General features: G+C 34.8%; 1 protein-coding gene across 3 annotated transcripts in view; it reads left to right on the top strand.

The window, feature by feature from the left end:
* The window catches only part of LOC150098823 (myeloid differentiation primary response protein MyD88-like), a 101,014-nt gene that overhangs the window by 28,052 nt on the left and 52,144 nt on the right, over nt 1–20,818 (top strand). For 2 of the 3 annotated variants that reach the window (XM_090405696.1, XM_090405698.1), the window contains exon 2: nt 8,674–8,730. The gene's annotated coding sequence lies outside the window, so the exon portion shown is untranslated. Of the gene's footprint in view, nt 1–1,453; nt 1,688–8,673; nt 8,731–20,818 lie in introns of those variants that run through there. The other variant, XM_090405695.1, reaches the window with a different exon arrangement.

Genomic DNA, 20,818 nt, shown 5'->3' with positions numbered 1-20,818 from the left:
CAGGTTTAAAATTGCTTGGTATCTTGGACATCCACACTGTGTTAAGCTTTACAATAAGCACTAAATGAACAAGTTGGTCGCCTATCATGATGTTCCATTTTGTTTGTTTATTTTATTTTATACACTGGTCAACAGGATATGTTGTATTTTCTGCATTATATTTTTTTAACTACCGAGGTGATCTTCCTTCCTTCCTTCCTGCATCCGTGTACTACTATAGCAGAAACTATGAACAGATCATTTTCTTTCGAAAACACGTCAGTAACAGCAGTGAGCACACGCTGTCAGTGACCTTCAATCTGTTTTGGAGTCTATTCTGAAAATATTCGTCAATGTTCAGTGTATTCAGAGTTCCTATTTTCGACATGTTTAATCACTCATTTAGACACATTCTTAACTCAAACCTCCTTGCGCACATGAAATTTCATAGAAACCAAGTGTGTATGAAATTTGCTTCGTTTCATCGCAGAGGTGAACAAATCAAATCAGGCAAGGTTGTTGATTTAAGCAACCTTAAATCAACAACCCTAAATACCCAGTGCCTGCTAAATGCAGCAATCAAAGAATGACAATGTTATGTGGGTATCAAGAAATTTAACATAGAATAACAGATAATAAAAACAGATAATATGCTAGAACAATGAACCATGTATGTAATACGTGTGTCCAATATTTCCACAACTGAAAAATAATTGTTCTTGCTCTTAAATGATTTCTATTATTTTTATGATTTTTCATATGGTTTCACTGTGTAATTTTTATTTATTTATTTTATTTTATTTTATTTATTTATTTATTATTTATTTATTTTTTGTATATTCACAGTTGTCGCTTAATTCTCGTATGACCAAAATCCTGAAAAAAAAAATTATTTGTGAAAACAACTAAACCATTGGTCTAATTTAAAAAGAAAGAAGTAGAAAAAAAAACATATTTTGACGTGAAAAATACCGTGGTGACATTATTTCATCATTAAAAAAACAGTACTTCTCTCTGTCTCTTGTTGTTGATGTAAACAGTAAACATTTATTTTTTTCATAAAATAAATGGAATTTATATTTCTTTGTTAATAATTCAGTATAAATAAACTGAATGTACCACTTTCAAAATATATATCATTCATTTAATTTTCATTGAGTATTTCTTTCGTTATTTGAGTGTTGAGAAATAAAGTTTGTACGAATGGAATGATGAAAGCTAAAAATAGCAATGGCTGCTTTTTCTTATTAACCGCTGTTTTATTTTATTTTTATTTTTTTGTAAGATAATGTTTAGATTACTTGTCCAGCTGTGTTCGGATTCACAGTGCAGTGAATCGCTTGTGCTATAGCTCTAAGCACCGTTAAACTACCTGTTGCCGTCTCTCTAGTAGACATCCGGGACATAAACGTTGGGAAACTTCTTGGGCCGTGACGTCAATCAGATATTCCGGTTTGCAAACAACTGTGCTGTGCTTGTTAGAGTTGAAAATTAGTTTGTCGCTCATGGTGTAGTTAGAAGAGGTTTTAGTGGTATCTGTTGAGATTTTTAAATCTCGTTCAGTCAGAATCCTGGCGAGGTACTTTTAATAGTCAGAAATTTGAAAATATATTTCAGTAGGAGAATATGGTTCTACGAAAATATGAATAATGATGCTAGTACTGTAGAAATATGTGCAGTGTATTACCAAAACTGACTGCAAAGCCAAGTAAGTAAAGATAAAAACTGTTTTTACTTTAATTTAATGAAGAAAGTTTGTGAAATTGGTTTACGTTAGCAATTAATCAGGGCTTCCACCTCTATCTTCTTTTCGCGAAGATCATGTTCATCATCATGAATAGCTTTAGATACATTATTAAAGAAAGAGTCATACTGCTTCGTTAGCGTAGATACAAATGGAGTAGTAGCATTATTTCTTGTTATAATTAATTTCTTTCGGTTATTTATGTGATACAGTTCTATTAGTATAAACTTTTCGTATGTTAATTAATGGGTATTAAGAAAATTTTAGTTTACGGTAATACTCGATAATTTACTTAATACTTTTATTAAATATTTATTTAGGAATAATGACTTGAGAAATATGGATGTTTATCCTCCACTGCATAATTTAAGAAAGCTTGAATGGTGGAGCCGACTGTTTTTTATTGTTATTATTGTTTATTTATTAATACTTATATATTTAGGCGCAATATATCTATTGTGAAAAGTTATTTTTATTACTTTGGTAATTATTTTTTTTATTAATGGTTATATGAGATCATGCTCAGAGATTCTGTAATCTTGACGTCCATGCTACCTAACTTTGATCTTATACGGATTTTATAATTATATTCATTAACGATATCCATAACATCATAAAGCGCAAATTTAAAAATAAAAATTCTTTAAACGTGTGTACTCGTACGAGCGTACACATATATACATTGAGGTGTCACATAATTATATATATATATATTTTTTTTATATATAATAGAAGAGGGTATTGAGGAGACACATCTTTGAAATGGTGCAGGTAGGACTTCTTATAAAGTCAGAAATAGGTGGTTATATTTTTGCACCAATGTGAGAAAGAATCCGAAATAAGGGGAGCGAAATTGTTGCATTTTGTCTGTTCAACCAAAAATCATCGTATTAAGTGAAACTTGGTTGAATGAGGCTGATATCCAGATAGGAATAGAGATGGAGGGTTGTGATATTTTTTGTGAAGACAGGCAGGGAAAAGGGGAGGAGGAGTGCTATTAATAGTAACAGAGGAGTTATGCCTATTTAAAGTGGAGATACAAGGAGCAAACAATAGGAGTGTTTTGGGGGCAGTATGGTGTGAGGTAGAGGTGGATGGGATGGGATGAAATATTTAGTTGGGTGTTTTTGTGAACTTGGTAATATGGAAAGTAGTGAAAGGAAATGTATAGGCAAATTAACCTGATAAATAAGAAAAGAATGATCATTATGGTAATATAAATTGGAATGAAGAGATGGCAGCTGGGAGCAAAGAGAATGAATTTTTGAGAGACAAGGATCAAGGTACCTCATTAGATGATGTTATTATAAATGAGGCATCAAATCTTTCATCACTTGGTGAGAGTGACCATGACATGATCACTTCAAGGGTGGCTAACTATATGAAGACTTCTGTTAGAAAGGGATATATGTGGAACTATAAGGCTGGTGATTATGAAAAGCTCAAGAGACTGCTTACAGCAGTAATATGAAATGAGGAACTGTATGGAAAAAATATCAATGCTGCTTGGACATTGCTCAAGAACTGTCTAGTTGTTTGTGGCAATATCAGAATGTATACCAAAGGTTAAGAGGCTAAATAGAACAGGTGGAAAATGGGTGAATGAAGAGGTAAGGTATGCAATCTGGAAGAAGAAGAATGCATTATGGAAACAGCATAAGATGAGTGCTAGTAACCAGTTGCATGAAGTGTATAAAGAACAGGTGACTTGCTTGGTGAGGACAAAAGGGCAGTATGAGCGACAGTTTGCTCACAAGGCTAAATAAAATTCCAGAGTTTTTTTGATATGTGGCCAGTAGAAGAAAGGATTATGGAAAGATGATACTAGTTGGTGAAAATGGTAGAATGCTAACAACTGCAGAGGATATAGTCGAGATGTTCAATGAGCATTTCATAAAGGTATTTAATTCTTGTGAATGTGACATCTTGCAGATGAATATATTAGGAAGGATAGAGGAGGAAGAGGTGCTCATGTTGAGTGAACAGGAAGTATATGAGGAATTGAGTAAACTTTTGACGGAATGTTCCAGAGAGTTAATAGTACCTTTGACATGCCTTTTTTAACATGAGCACCTCCTTCCCAATGTATTCACTTTACCCTCTTGCACTCGGTCGAGTTCCAAAGGAGTGGAAAGAGGATAAAGTCATTCTGCTTCATAAGGGAGGTGATAAGATTAAAGCTTTGAATTATAGATCAATCCGTGTGTCTGAAGTTGTGGTTAAAGTACTGGAGAAGTTAGAACCTAGATTCAGAACTGGATTGATAACGGCGGCATTCTCTTTGATAGTCAGCATGGATTTACTAAAGAAAGATCATGTTGTAGTAATCTGCTTACTTTTTTTTTTATTATAACATTATCCAAGTGTAAGCAAACAAAGTTTGCACATGAAGTAATTAGCAAAAGTCATTAGCTCTATATGACTCTATATAGAGCTAATGACTTTGCATCAGTTGCCTTAGTATCCCATAATGCAAAGCACATATCCTTACAAACATGTATAATGTTGTGTATCACTCCCCAGAGGTGAGTGACCAAGATGATAGCAGGTCTGTGGAATGAACCGTATGAGAACAGGTTGAGGATTTGTGGGTTGCAAAAATTGGTTGATAGGCGGAGGAGGGGAGATATGATTGAGACATTCAAATTACTGAAGGGTTTCTATAAAATTAATTCAGAAGATATTTTTGAGAACAGGGCTGGTTGTGGGAGGACTAGGGGACATCCATGGAAACTGGGCAAAAGTGTGGTTAGTAAAGGTGTTAGAGCTGGGTTCTTTACTTTTAGAGTAGTGAATGAGTGGAATGCGCTCCCTGAGTCTGTGGTGGATGCTGTGACAGTGAATGAGTTTAAGGCGAGGTATGATAGATACTGTATGAATGTCAAATAGTTGTGATGAATATGATTTGGGGCCTCCCTCGATGAGTCCAATGACTCCCTGGAGTTGCCCGTAATAATAATTATGTGGAAAAGGCCACTACTCAGACCAGTTTCACTATATTACTGAAAGGAAATCTCCAAAAACTCAGGCGATCCCCCAGACCACTCTAAACAAAGCAAGTTCTGATTCAGCAGTGATTCAATTCATTGACAGGCCCACCCTGCCACAGAGAGGAACCCTCAGTGGTGGCTCTGCCCATTGGCAGGCTCATCCCACCACCACCAAGCAGAGCCATAATCTCAACAGTGGCCCACTCAGAGACAGGCAGAAACCTGACCCCAAAACAGAGCTGCTCATATCTCAGCATGGCAACCACTTCAACACTAAAGCACATCAATGGGAGCCAAGTGATACAAAGGCACACAGAGCGTTGCTGACTTGATGGGTGAAGCATAAATGCTTTTCATATTCCCCTTTGTCTGAGAGGGAGTTCTTTGAGTGGAGAGTTATTGAGCATTAAGCTCACCCAGGAAGGGCAGTGAGATTAGCTGTGGTAAGCTGAGCATAAAATTGACTTGGGTCTTTTGTATTTGTAGAATTCTGTTTTGTTGTAGTCTGAAGCTTGCTTGATCAGCAGGTTTGGATGATTGTTTGTCTTGGTGAAGAACTTTGCTGCTAGATCATGGAGGAGGGATGCGATGTAGAACAAACTCCCAGATTCTCGGTGAATCTGGGAGTTTCTGATAAACCATGGGGCATCCAGAATCATTCTCAGGCATTTGTTCTGTATCCTCTGCAGTTTTTGAATATTTGTATTTGAGGTGTGGCTCCATGCAGGAGATACGTAAGGGATGACTGGGCGTATTATCATCTTGTATACGAGTAGTTTGTTCTGGATATCCAGTTTACTTCTTCTGTTGATCATGGAGTAAAGTTGGGCAATTGTTTTAGATGTCTTCAAGCTTATGTGTTTTATATAATTGGTGAATTGGAGTTTTTTGTCAAGCATGACACTGAGGTATTTGACTTCATTATGCCATGGGATCTTGACACCTAGCAGGTGTATGTCTTCCTTGATCTGAAACTTCTTTTTGGTGAACAGGATGGCTGACCTTTTCAGTGGGTTTGTTTGGATCCTCCAGTCCATCAGCCATTTCTCCAATGTGTGAATAATGTTTTGGAGTCTTTTTGATAGCTAGTTTGGGACTGAGAGATCTTGCTAATAAAGCGGTATCATCCGCATATAATGCTGTGATTGTTGAACTTGGATTTTGTTGAATATCAGCTATGTAGATAGAAAACAGCAGGGGAGCCAGAAGAGAACCCTGTGGCACACCTGCCAGCATTTTGCGTCAGGTTGATACGGTTTCATTTATTTTTACTTGCATGAATCTGTCTTTAAGGTAACTATCTATGATTTTTATTAGATTAGTTGGCATGTTAAATTTGATGAGTTTGTAGAGAAGACCCTGGTGCCACACCCTGTCAAAAAAAGTCTTCACAGCATCTATAAAGACCACAGCAGTATGGAGGTTCAGTTGAAACCTGTGGTGATAAATTCAACCAGTTGGTGTATCTGATGTGTGGTGCTATGGTTTTTTCTGAATCCGAACTGCTCATTAGGGATAATACCTAGTTTATCTGTTGCTGATTGAAGCCTTGTAAGGATGACTTTTTCTGCAACCTTACCTAGGCTGGACAGTAGGTTGATAGGTCTGTAGCTTTCCGGGAGTTGAGGGTTTTTTCCAATCTTTTTGATTGGCGTGATGTCAGCCGTTTTCCATGCTAAGGGAAAATATTTGAATCTGAGGATAGCATTGATAATATTGACTAGGTGCACAATGGCTTTTCTGGGGAGTAATTTGATTGTTCTATTTGTGATTCCATCTGGACCTGGAGCCTTGTTGTTATTCAAGTGGGTTATGATATTTATAACTTCTGCTGGAGAGGTGGGTGTGATGGGTTCTGCCTTCTCTTTTTGTTCTGTTATAACCTGCCCGACTCTGCGGTGAATCTTGTAGATTAGATTGATGTTTAAATTCTTGTAAAAGGAGTTACACTGAGTTTCCAAATTATCAACCAAAGCTTCTGCTTTTTCTTGGTCAGTGTGAGCCAGTGGCAGCTGGTGAAAATTTTAAGTGGGATGCTGCTATACAAAATAAAAAAAAAATAAAATTCTTTTTTTTTTTCCTAATCAGTAACCAATTTATTAATAAATAAATTTACATATTAAAAAATTGCTTTATTAAAAATATTTCATCCTCACCACGAACAAACACCAATAATAAAAATGTCGTATCTCACAAAAATAACGCGCAAGCACATGATACATTGCTCGTTTGAGCAGTGTCGGAATGACTTGTAACATGCAATCACAAGTGCAAACGAATATCGGCGAGATGGCTGCATTTGGCCAAACCCGACAATTCTGACACTGCATTAGATCACAGTGTATTTGTTTCATGTAATGATAATTGAAAAATGTAATTCTTTTCATATTTTCAAGTGACACTCATTATAATTCAGCCTTGTATCTATAATAAATAAATAATTATATGTTATTTTAACAAAAAAAATAAGATTTGCAAAAAATAGTTCACCCTCACCACGAACACGCACCATTGATAAAAGTTTTGTATCTCACAGAAATAACGCGCGCAAGCATATGATATACTGCTCATTTGAGCAGTGTCGGAATGACTTGTAACGTGCAATCACAAGCGCAAACTAATATCGGCAAGACTAGCTGCAATTGGTCGAAAGTGATAATATCGACACTGCGTTAGATCGCAGTGCATTTTTTTTGTAATCTAAAGCATTAATTGAACAATTCCAATTATTAACTATTCAATCACTGTCGAAACATAAGATATAACCTTTAACATGTTGTACTGCATTTATATAATGTTGTAAGCATTGCTATTATTTATAAACACAAACAAAATTTAAATTTTTCATTTTTTTTATTAAAAAATACTGGCAGCTCACACCACTGGCCGCCACTGGTGTGAGCTGCCAGTACATAAGCTAGTACATCAAGAATTTCCAGATGGAGTTATCCTCTGGGTTCAAATTGTTCAGTTTGGTTTCCCAATCTTGATTTCAATGTTTTTGTACAGCTTCCTGGACTTGTCTATTTAAATTATTCAGAGTTGTTTTATCTTGTGGGACTTTTGTGTTATGGTACCTCTTTCTGGCTCTGTTTTTCAGCCTGATCAGGTCCATAATTTCCTCAGGGATCCTACCACTGGAATGAAAAACTGTAGTTTGTGTGACTGAAGTTAGTGCTTTCTTAATTTGGTGAGTGAGGTTGTTGACAGCTATAATATTCAAGTTAAGCTAAGTTAAATTCAAGTTAAGCTTGAATAAGCTAAGATATTCAAGTCCTCTCAAAAGCCGATGTCGTGGCTTTCGAGAGGACTTGAATGCATTTAAATGGACAAGTGATTGGGGGTTGCCAGTTCATTGTCACAAAATGTAAAGTTTTAAAATTTGGGAAGCACAGATAGAATGGGATGCAGAGTATACAATTGGTGGCAGTAATTGATGGATGTGCGGAATCTGTGAGTGTTTGTGGATGAGGACCTATAATTTCGAGGACACATTGCTAGAATCGTGAAGACAGGACAACAGATTATAGCAATGATGCAGAGGACACTAACATGTAGAAGTCAGAATGTTATGGCTCCAGTATATATTATAAATATATTAATATATGAATATTAATGTCAGTTACAAAAGAATAGTTTCTAATGTTTTTAGTGTAGTGCTTGTGTGCTTATCACTTATAATTTGTGCTCAGAAGATGCTTGGTAGAAAACCAGTGAAATATTAGTAAGTTTAATAAATGAATTTATTTTTTCATCTCTTGGTTTTGTTTATACTGTGAATAACATTAAATAACAAAAAATCATATTTTTAATTATGATACATATTAAAAAACTGAAATAAATAAATTTCTTTTTTTTAATCTCTTTTTATGACTCTGTGGAGTCGTCCTAATATATTATTTTTTTAAATATTCTAATAATTATTAACCTATAATAATTAATATATTATTACTTTTATAGGATCTCTATGGGATCAAGAGATTCGTATTAATCAAATCAGAAATATCAAAAAATCTGGTAGGTATCTGTCAGTGATTTCCTCCACAACTACACACACCACACACACAAAAGATCCATGGTTGTTCCATATAAAATTTTGTATAATATTAATTAGAAAAGTAGCTATCCAAAAACATTTTTACACTTATAAAGATTTGTTGGAGATACTAACCAAATGTACATAGCTTGCAGTATTTTCAACTCTTCCTAGGTCCTAGTCTGGAATACTTTGTTACAGATGCTGTGTGTGTGACTTCCAGAGACTTTCATAAGGAACCCATTTTAAAAGAAGAGGTTGAAGAAGCTCTAAAAAAAAACTCAGAAAAGCGAAAACTCCAGGCCATGACCAAATACCAAGCAAACTTCTCGCATGTCTAGAACCCATTGGAATCGAAATCATCATAAAAATAAAATCTGGGAGAAAAACTTAAACAGTATGCTGAGCAACAACTTTTTACAGAACAGGCAAGTTTTAGAAAAGGATGTGGAACCAGAGATCAAATTTCTGATCTAAGGCACTTGGTTGAAAAGGCTCAAGAATTTAATATTCCCTTATATATGTGCTTCATTGATTACACTGGTCAACACAATTTTTGCTGACTTTTATATGAGACTTGTTTTTTTACTAATTTGGGTGCGCTGATTTCAAATATCAAACCCATTTTTCTCTATCACATCAGGTTTTTCCTCTATGGTATTTTGTTTTTGCTAATTTGTAAGTTTTTGATAGTTTTAAGGCAGCAGTACTATTTAGAGGATCAAAAAAATCGATTTTCTAATATTATTTTCTGAAAGTATGTACTTTTAAAAATTTGTTCCTAACTTTTTATCAAGAAATTTGAAAAATTCCCGAAGATATAGCCTATTATTCAAAGCGGTGCGCAGATCAGAATCGGAGTGCTCACCGCTCTCGCTTGTTAGTAAACATCCTTTATAAATTGGCACGGCTATTTCATTGGAATGAGCAACTGGCCGAATTGCTGAGTCGAGATTTGAATACACAATTTTTTTCTTATTCTTCTTATTATAACCAGAAGTCTGAACTAAACAAAAATAGCAATCATCTACGTGATTTTTCGGTTCACGCCAAATCATTGGAATGCCAAAAGCTAATTTTTGGCGTTTTCCCTTGCTCCACTGTCGTAAATTTTCTACACATGACTTACACACTTTATTTGGAGCCCATGACTTGTCCTGATCTGCAATTTTTACGTCAAAGTATGCAAAGTACACTTTCTTAACGAAATCAGTGATATTTGTCCTTTGACTGGGAACAGTAAAGCTGCCATAAATGTAGTAGAAGGAATCTACGCTGTTGACACAATTTCGAGTAGTAGACATGATGTATTTTCTTCACTGCCGACTAACATGCAATTAACAAGACAAAAAATACCAGAGACTTTATTGAAACGTTATAAGCGCTCATCATACTTTCACGATCGATTAACGATTGACTGATTTCGATCGTTCTTTGTCCGCTATGACGCATATAGCATTCATTTGTTTTAGGCAGTTGTCATCACCTACTTTTCATCACCTAAATGTATTAGGCGGTTATCGGCCTCTCTCTCGCATTCAAAGCGCCAGTACGTGTCATTGCAGGTTCTTACGCATTTATGCGTTTACTAACAGCGAGAGCGGTGAGCGCTCCGATTCTGATCTGTGCACCGCTCTGAATAATAGGCTATATCTCCGGGAATTTTTTGAATTTCTTGATAAAAAGTTAGGAACAGATTTTTAAAAGTACATACTTTCAGAAAATAATATTAAAAAATCGATTTTTTTGATCCTCTAAATAGTACTGCCTCCTTAAAACTATCAAAAACTTACAAATTAGCAAAAAGAAAATGCCATAGAGGAAAAACCTGACATGATAGAGAAAAATGGGTTTGATATTTGAAATCAGCGCACCCAAATTAGTAAAAAAAACAAGTGTCAGATCATAATCAGCAGAAAAAAAAATTTTTTTTGTTGGCCAGTGTTATGTCAGACCATTTGACTATATCAGGTGGAAGAAACTGTGGAAAATACTAAGTAAAATGGGAATCACCCAGAATACTTGACATACCTTTTAAAACAACTTTACGAGAGGACAGGCTGCGGTGAAGATGGATGGAAAAACATCGCAGTAATTCAACGTTGAGAAAGATATGAGCAAGGATGCATGCTCTCCACTGATCTGTGTACAGTCTTTATGGAGAATACATTATGAGAAAGGCACTTAACAGACATGATAATGGTTTCTCAGTTGGTGGCAAAAAGATAAATAATTTTAGGTATGCTGACGATACCATTCTTATTGCCAGCAGCAAAAGAGAACTGGAGTCCCTCGTTAAAAGAGTTGAATGGGAAAGTTTGAAATATGGTTTAAGAATTAACTGTGGTAAAACAAAATACATGGCAATAGATGAAAATGACAATTTCGTCCACAACATTGACTTTGAGAAGGTGGATGAATTCGTTTACCTTGGAGCTCTAATAAGCACCAAGAGTAGATGTCAACCAGAAATTAAGAGAAGAATTACCATAGCGAGATCAGCAATGGTGCAATTGCAGAAAATATGGAAAGACAGAAACATTTCTATCACCACTAAATCAAGACTGGTCAATAGCTTCGTGTTTTCGATTTTCATTTATGGCGCTGAATCTTGGATACTCAGCAAGAAAATTATGGACAAGATGTGGTGCTGGAGAAGGATGTTAAGAGTCTCCTGGATGGACTAAAGTCTAATGAAAGTATTATAAGTCAACCAAAAATCAAAAGGCAGCTATGTGACATTGTACACAAAAGAATTCTCAAATATTTCGGTCACATTTCAAGATGTGAAAATGACAACCTGGAAAAACTTATCCAGGCAAAGTGGAAGAACAAAGAAAAAGAGGATGCCCAAGACCAAGATTAAAAAGATCACTGGACTTACTTTGGAGTTGGCTACTGCTGTAACAAAAGACAAAGAAATGGAGAGACATTGTGGTTAGAGTCATGAGTCCTCAGACACGAGGAGACCGAGCAAGAAGTGTGTGTGTGTGTTAATTACCCAGAATGTTGTTGCAGAATCTTTGGTATATGAATATTAATGTCAGCTACAAAATAATAGTTTCCAGTGTTTTAGTGTAGTGCTTGTGTGCTTGTCACAGCTATAATTTGTGCTCAGAAAATGTTTGGTAGAAAACCAGTGAAATATTAGTAAGTTCAATAAATGAATTTATTTTTTCATCTCTTGGTGTTGTTTATACCAGCACTTCCCTCCCAAACTGTGGGGCGTGCCCCCCCCCTTGGGGGACGTAAGTTTTGTTGGAGGGGCATGAAATAATGAAAACAAATTTGAAATGTTTTAGGACTAAGTAGATTTTTATAATCTTACAAGACACGTATTTAATTTTTAATATTTATTATTTCTCTTTTGTTATTTTTTATATTTTAATGGAAAAAATCACACATTGTTTTTGGTTCTCAAATTTTGCTTCCTGCATATTCATTAAGCGCCTTTTGGTGCTTAATGAATATTAGTAAATATATGCTTATTTATATAAGTTTCATTTCAAAGGTATTGATAAGAAGAAATAAAAAGAAAGGAAAAAATGTATTGATAAGAAGCATAAAAAAAGCTTACAAATGCAAAATCTTGAATATAAATTGTATTGAATATAAATACAATAAATATAATAATAATAATATATGTCTGTATTACGATTTTTTTTTCGATGGGGGGGGGCCATGAAATATTTTAATTTTTCCAAAAGGGGCCTTTGCATCCATAAGTTTGGGAAGCACTGGTTTATACCATGAAGCATTATTATGAATAATCAACAACACCTAAACTTGGTATTCTTGAATTACTATAAATTGTCAGCATTGGGAAATCTATGTTATCATATGTTCTGTATATTGATGCAACACTTTAGAATGTTATGTCATTATTTCCTGATATTTATCTTCAAGGAGTGAACAGAAGACATGATAGTCCAGTACATTGAACTTTTATTATTACTGGCTTCCTATCAGTAAACCTAACAAATTAATCTTTTGTTTATCAAGTTTCCAGTATTATCAGGTCTTACATTTTGATAATCTAAAATACTCCTAATTGCATTGCCCTATTTATATCTTGGTCTTCCTCTGGGTCTTTTTATCTATGAAACAAACACTTGTTTTAGTTTCTTCTTCCATTCTGTTTAAGAATGGGAAAGTATATCACCTTAGGTTAGCTCTGGTTGCATATTCTTGAATGTTAACGATGTCAAGTTCCTTTTTAATATGATATTGTCATTGATGCCATCTATTCTCTCTCTCCAATTTTTTCTTGGAACTCTTGTATCTGTGGTAGCTAATCTTTTAACAGTTGTTTTACTTTTGATTCATATCCATAAATTAAAATTGCTTTGACATTGTCTTGTGTACTCTGGTTTGATATTATGGCTTTTTTTTTATTTTATTCCATATAAATTTATTGAACTGACTTCCTTCCATTATAATTTTTCTTTTTCTGTTTGAAAAAATTTGGAGAAAAAAGCAAAGCCAATAATAATGGCAAATACCTGTTGGATTTCTGCTCAGGATATGGACTGGTTATTATTAACATCATGTTTCAACATAAAAATGTGCATAAATTCACATGGAGAGAAGAGGCAAGGAATAAGAAAAGTCTCATTGACTATGTTATTGTTGATAGTGATGTTTTCTCCCTGGTGCAGGACACCAGAGTGTACAGAGGATTTGAAATTGGAAGTGATCACTATTTAGTCTTGAGCAGGATAAAATTGAATTTCATATTGAAAAGAATAACATGTAAGAAAGTTTTAAAGCGAATAAAAGTTCAGCAGCTCTCAGATGTGAACTGTAGACTAAAATACACAAAGATTATTGAAGAAAAATGAAAGAGTTTGAGAACAGGAACCAAACCTTGGAGATTCAGTGGCAAGCTTTGAAGGAAACCCTGATTGATTCACCCAGAGAGGCATGTGGTGAGGTTGTCTGCAAGGATAGAAAAATCAGAACTCCATGGTGGATGGTGGACACAGGAAGTTAAAGAGGCAGTGAAGGAAAAGAAGAAAGCATAACAAAAGTTCCTGTCAAATAAGTCAGCTTGTGCTCTTAGAGAATACAGAGACAAATGTAAGAAAGCTAAACACTGTGTAAAACTAGCTAAACAAAAGTCATGGGAGGACTTTGGCAAGAACATAGAAAATAAATATCAAGAAGGTGGTAAGATATTCTGGAGGTTGTTGAAGAAGCTTAGAAATGGAGGAAAGAGTGCTGTAAAAGGAGTTAGAGATGATAACGGTGACATGAAAACAGGAGAAAAAGATATCTCTGAAGTATGGAGTAATTACATCGAAAAATTTGCTAAATGAAACAAGCAGTGATAGCACAGTGGTAAAAAACACTCAACAGGCATACAGTCAGGAATACATATCTATACTTGAAGTAGAAAAAGCCATCAAAGGCTTGAAATGTGGAAAGGCAGCAGGAGTAGATGATATTCAACCAGAAATGCTGAAATATGGTGCTATAAAAGTTACAGTGGCTGCACTGCATAGTTCAGAAAGCCTGGACAGAGAGAAGAATTCCCGATGATTGGAGCAGAGCTCTCATAGTACCCATATATAAAAAGGGAAATAAATCTGAATGTGAGAATTACAGAGGTATTTCCCTACTGAGTGTTCCTGGCAAGATCTATGCAAGCATACTTGAGAAAGGGTTGAGAAGAATTGTGAGCACAGAGTGCCTCAGGGCTCTGTGCTTGGGCCATTGTTGTTTAATTTGTATATAAATGATATAGGAAATGGCTTACAGGGAGATATTCAGTTGTTTGCTGATGATGCAGAGTTGGGTAGTGCAAGAAAAGCTTGGTGAAGAACAAGCTGGATTCAGGTCAAATAGAGGCTGTCAGGATCAGATTTTCACTTTACGACAAATAATTGAGAAATCATGGGAATATAACAAAGATCTGTATTTAAGTTTTGTCGATCTGGAAAAGGCATATGACAAGGTGCCAAGAGAGAAGCTATTAAATACGCTACAGTTATATGGTGTCAATGAGGCATTATATCAAGCAATACTTAGTCTGTGTTTGAGTTGTAAGTCGGCAGTTAGAATTAAAGGAAGTACAGGAAGATGGTTTAATATTAAATCTGGTGTCAGACAAAGATGTACGTTATCCCCTCTGTTATTCATTATCTATATGGATCACATTATGAAGGAAAGTGGTATTAAACATGATACCAGAATTGGTGATGTTAATGTCAGCTCTTTGCTTTATGCAGATGATGTTATACTCTAAATAAATCCGCTACAAATTTGCAAGCGTCCCTGACTAAATTGAATAACTGTTGTGATAGATATGGTATGAAGGTCAGCATTAAAAAGACAAAGACAATGAAAATAGGTAGAATTGTTGAAAATCAATTGTGTTGTGAACGGGGAACCTGTGAAACATTTCAGCTACTTAGGCACAATTTTTACTGAAGATGGTAAATTAAATATGGAAATAGACAACAGAATCAACAAAGCTGGTATGGTAGGAAGTCAATTGAATAAATTCATATGGAATAAGAGAGAAATTAGTCGGAACACTAAATTAGCTGTATACAAGACAGTGTTCAAACCAGTCTTAACTTATGGATCTGAGAGCTGGGTCAGAAGTAAAACACTTGACCAAAGACTGGAGACCGCAGATATGCAAGTCCTGAGAAAGATTAGAGGCATGAACAGATGGCATCAATGATAATATCATTTAAAAACAAGGATATTAGGAAAGAACTTGACATCATCAGCATCCAAGAATGCGTTAGCAGTGCTAATCTCAGGTGGTATGGTCATCTAAAAAGAATGGGCGAGGAAAGATTAGCAAAACAAGTGTTCTCTGCCAGGTTGGCAGGAAAACAACCCAGAGGAAGACCAAGATATAGGTGGATTGATACGGTACAATGTGCCTTAGACGATAGAAATATAAGATCTCATAATGATAATATTGGAGTCTTGACAAGACTGATTTGGAGGAAAATTATAAATAGGAAGTTAGTAATGATGTAACTTTTTCATGTAGTACTATCATATCCTGTACACCCCTTGAGGGTACATGTCAGGAATTTGAGGATGATAGTGATATTTAAATGTTGTTTTTCGTTAAAAAAATTTGCACCTAATATTGGTGAAATATTTTTTTTTATTCTATAGGTTACCATAGAACCATATATTTTACCACATATATTCTAAAAATATGTGTGTGTGTAGGTTTTTTTTTTTGTGTGTGTGTAAACTTTTGATAGTAAGAATTTACATTATATTAACGTACACTATATATATATATATATATATATATATATATAGTGTTCAAAAAAAAACCACGTTTTTTAGAGAAGGATAAGAGTCCACATTGATAATATGAACATTTTAGTTTCCAACCACAAGAGTTACCAAGTATGTTAATTAAAATCCAATGAAGTAGTAGAAACATTAAGCTCTCAAATGTAAAGAAGGTATAAACAGAAGTAACTTATTGCCTGCCCAAGAAAATAACACACAAGGAGTTGGTAGGTCTCTCTCTCTTCAACACTGAATGTTTTATAAACAAAATTGAAGATGTCATCTTTAATACTGAAAGCATTTTATTCTGTTTGATGTTTCTTTGTTATTTACAAATGTCAGAGATATCATGCTACTTTTATAAGGCAAAATCCCATCTTATATAATGATTCTTTTTCACACAGGTGTTTTCAGGATATTTTGTTTGACAGAATAACTTTATCTCTAGAATGAAGGCAGAACTATACTCCACTCTTTCTTTCCATTGCTACCTTCTACACATGGAATCTTTTGAGTTGTCTGTTCTAAATTCATCCTTTTAAAACTTAACATTTCACTCTGATATGTGGGTGATGTTTTTGTAATTTGTTCTCATTCTGCATAAATCCATCCACATGCACTAGACTAGTGCTTCCCAAACTTCTGGATGTCAGGGCCCCCTTTGCAAAAATTAAAATATTTCACGCTCCCCCCCCCTCGAAAAAAAATCGTAATAGAGAGATATATTATTATATTTATTGTATTTATATTCCATACAAAACTTACACAGCGAATATTGCAAAAATCAAATGCATATATTACATTTTTTGCCTGTTACTGTTTGGTTCTGAAGACGATGCGGGCTGTTCTGGTAAAATATGAAATACTGTCCTTTTTTTTTGAGTCTGTTTCTGCTTCTTCTGATTGTTTGCGGGAATTTTTTTTATTTTTTACCATCTCAGGGTTAAATTTTTTAACGTAGAATAGATCAAATAATATCACCACTTACCGATACTGGCACACCACAGACTGATAACATGAAATTAGTGAATATTACCTGAATAAGGGAATCCCCGGACCAGGAACATTTTTCTCTTTTGTGACTTTTCTCCCTTTAAGGTAATTATGCCTAACGCAAAACAGACAGTAAAGGCAGGTTATTAAAACATGCATATGATTGGTGCGGTATTAACAAAAGATCGCGCAACCGAAAGATAAAAGCATAACTGACAATTGAGTTGAAATGCTAACTTTCTTCAACCGAATTCCATATGTGAAACTGCCATAACATTCATTATATATATATATATTACTTAGTTTTAACACTTTTACGAATTTTAACACATTCGGTTGAATTTTATTGCTGCTTTGGGAAATCGAACTCACACACATCTAATTAATAACAATAGTTTTTGGTTAGATACTGTGCTTGCCCATGCAACATATGGTTTTGTTTCAGTCTATACAGCATAGTTTCTGTATGAGGGGACATGTGATTCATTAATTAGTGTGTTTTTATCCCAGTTGTCTCTAATTGCACTATTTGATGAGAAATATATTACACAGGCTCCTCATATCTTATTCACTGGCATAATAAAAGTACTTGTTTTTCTTGCCTCTGTAGTTTAGTGGCTGTTAGGGAGGGCGTGTTGTTTACCACTGCAAGGGAGTTACTATCTCCCCACATGAACTTGTTTAAGCTTTTTTTCATGTGTGAAGTATATGCGAAACTTTTATTGGTAACAGAAAACTAGCTCGGATGACAGTGATAATATAAAATGAGTTTTGATATGAATATAAAGTCAATATCAACAGTCCCTGATTACGAACACGTGATGAAAGGGACAGGAAGATTTGGAGCTTTCCTGGAGAGCATTCGAAGTAAATACAATTAACCACTGCTTTGAAATGAAACATATGAATAAGCAATATTTACTAATATTCATTAAGCACCGAAATACGCAGGATGCAAAGTTTGTGAATCAATGTGTGAATTTTTCCATTAAAATATAAAAAATAACAAAAAAAATAATAATAAAAGTAAAATACGTTTCTTTTAAAATAAAAAAAATCTACCTAGTCTTAAAACATTTTAAATTTGTTTTCATTATTTTACGGCCCCCTCAACAAAACCTATGGCCCTCAAGGGGACTGCGGCCCACAGTTTGGGAAACGCTGCACTAGACATTATGTATGTAAATAATCATATCCACACTCTTATTACAAACTTGATGTTATTATATCCTCAAGAACAGAGCATTTATTTTCTTCAATGATTGAGATTATCATTGAATTCTACACTGTATTAAATACCTTTTAATTACAGGATACCCCATTATTGACAGGATACCTCATGGAACACTGTTACACAAATTGGAGTAGATAGGAATGGATACTAAATTGGTGATATGGATAGGAGAATGGCTCAGGGAGAGATACCAGAAGGTGGTGTATGGAGGAGCCAAGTCCAGGATGAGGCAGGTGACCAGTGGTGTGCCTCAGGGCTCTGTGCTTGGGCCATTGTTGTTTAATTTGTATATAAATGATATAGGAAATGGCTTACAGGGAGATATTCAGTTGTTTGCTGATGATGCAGAGTTGGGTAGTGCAATAAAAAATCAAGCTGATGTTGAAAGTTTGCAGGATGATTTAAATAAGCTGGTAGAATGGGCAAAAGATAATGGATGTCAGTTCTATGTGGAAAAGTGTCAAGTTATGCATTTTGGGATTAAAAGATTACCAGTGTGTAGTACATTGATGGAACAGTACTCCAAGAGATAGATGAGGCTAGGGACTTAGGGGTGTTGGTAGATAGGGAGATGAAGTTCAGAGGACACATTGCTAAGGTGTCCAAGATTGCACATAGGCTTATTTGGTTGTTGAGGAACACACTGACATCCAGAGATAAAGAGTTATTATTCCCCTTTATAAAGCGTTGATACTTCCACATTTGGATTACTGTGCTCAGGTCTGGTCACCTGGATTCCTTGGAGATGAGGAGGCTGTGGAGAGGGTTCAGAGAAGAGTGACCAAGTTGGTGAGTGATGTAAAAAATGCTCCCTACATTGATAGATTGAGAGCTTGTGGATTGCAGAGGTTGGTTGATAGGCAGAGAAGAAGGGATATGATAGAAACATTTAAATTACTGAAAGGTTTTTATAGGATTGATGCAGGGGAAATGTTTCAGCTGTGTGATAGTGATGGAAGAACAAGAGGTCATCCCTAGAAATTAAAGAAGAGCATGGTTAACAAGGGTGTCAGAACAAGGTTTTTTGTCTGGAGGGTGGTGAATGAGTGGAATTCATTGCCTGACTTAGTTGTGAGCTCTTCGTCTGTAAATGAATTCAAGAAGAGATATGACAGATATTGTTTTGCTAGTTTGGATGTCCTGCGATGAGTCTACTGACTCCATGGAGATACCCGTAATAATAATAATTAACAATACTTACAATAAAAAACAGTTCTATAAATCCTTAGTTTCAATCCCACTGTCAATTTACTAATTGCAGAAATGCAATTGCAATTCTATATAATAAAGTTGTCAGAAAAAAAAAAGGCACCATGATTGTTCATAAATTTAACATAAGAGCTATTTTAATGACCACTGGCTTATCTGGGCAATGAGAATGTAATCTATAAAATTAAGTTTTTTTCAATTTACCATATATTGTGAAACAAGATAGGTAAATAGTATTAGGAAAGTGAAATATTATAGGCACACCAAGTACACACTCCATGGAAGTCAGGTCTCTTCTCTGACTATGTCATTGAAACAGGCCATTTAATCATTTGGAAAGAGTTACAATTTTTTCAACAGCCTAAATTCTGGGTTAGGTTTAAAACGTAATAGGAATTATGGTTTCAAAGTATCCAAAATCTGGTTCACTCATACCAAGCAACTATTGCTCTAGTTTATCTCTTTCTATAGCTCCAGGGATGTTGATCTAGTCACTCTTTGCCTATCCCAGAATTCCAAACTTTTCTCTAGTGGTCTTACTACTTATGTGTCTTCTTTTACTCAAATTGAACCATAGACTTTGATCTCTTTATTTCTATTCAGTTATTTATCCAAATGAGGGTGTGTGTGTGTTCTTCAAACTTTCAATAATACCCAGGTATCCAAACAAAATCAGATTTCCCTTTTGGACTGACTTACACACCTTCAACCTTTTCTGGTACAAGCATATCTGCACCATAGTTTCTGCAGCTGAAGAAAAAAAAAAAAAGTGTACTTTTCTGCTCAAGACACTAATTCACATCTTTACAGCTGCTAACTCTATATATATATATATCCTAAATCCACCCAACTATGAATATTGCTCACACATTTGAAGTGATGCTCTGAAATCCTTTCTAAGATTGCTTCATGCTGTTCAGGGCAGTCTAGTTCATTACTCATCCCTCTCTCATATATCCACCTGAATCACTCCCTCAAGATGTTCACTTTCTTCCTTATGTTCATTCTACAGATAATTTCATGGAGAGTGCCCTCCTGAATTTGCCACAATCATTTATACACTTACCTCCAAAATCATAAGAACAAGAACTGCTATATATATATTTATAAGATTAAAATTTAACTGAATTTTAATCTTATAAATGTATACATCCCGAGTCAATCCTAATTGCAACAATATATATATATATATATATATTTTTTAATTTAATTAAATTTATATATATAATTACACTATATATATATATATATATGTTAAAGATACCAAGCTATTTTAAACCTGGTTTTACTCCATTTCCCAAGTAAGCAAACAACAGGGATGTTATGTGTTAATATGCTCAAATATTACTTCCCCGCATTTC

The sequence above is a fragment of the Typopeltis vanoorti genome, chromosome 15, assembly GCF_054136105.1.
Source record: "Typopeltis vanoorti isolate ZY-2024b chromosome 15, IOZ_Tvanoo_1.0, whole genome shotgun sequence".
NCBI classification, from domain to species: Eukaryota; Metazoa; Arthropoda; class Arachnida; order Uropygi; family Thelyphonidae; genus Typopeltis; species Typopeltis vanoorti.
This window is presented reverse-complemented; position numbering and strand designations above follow the sequence as displayed.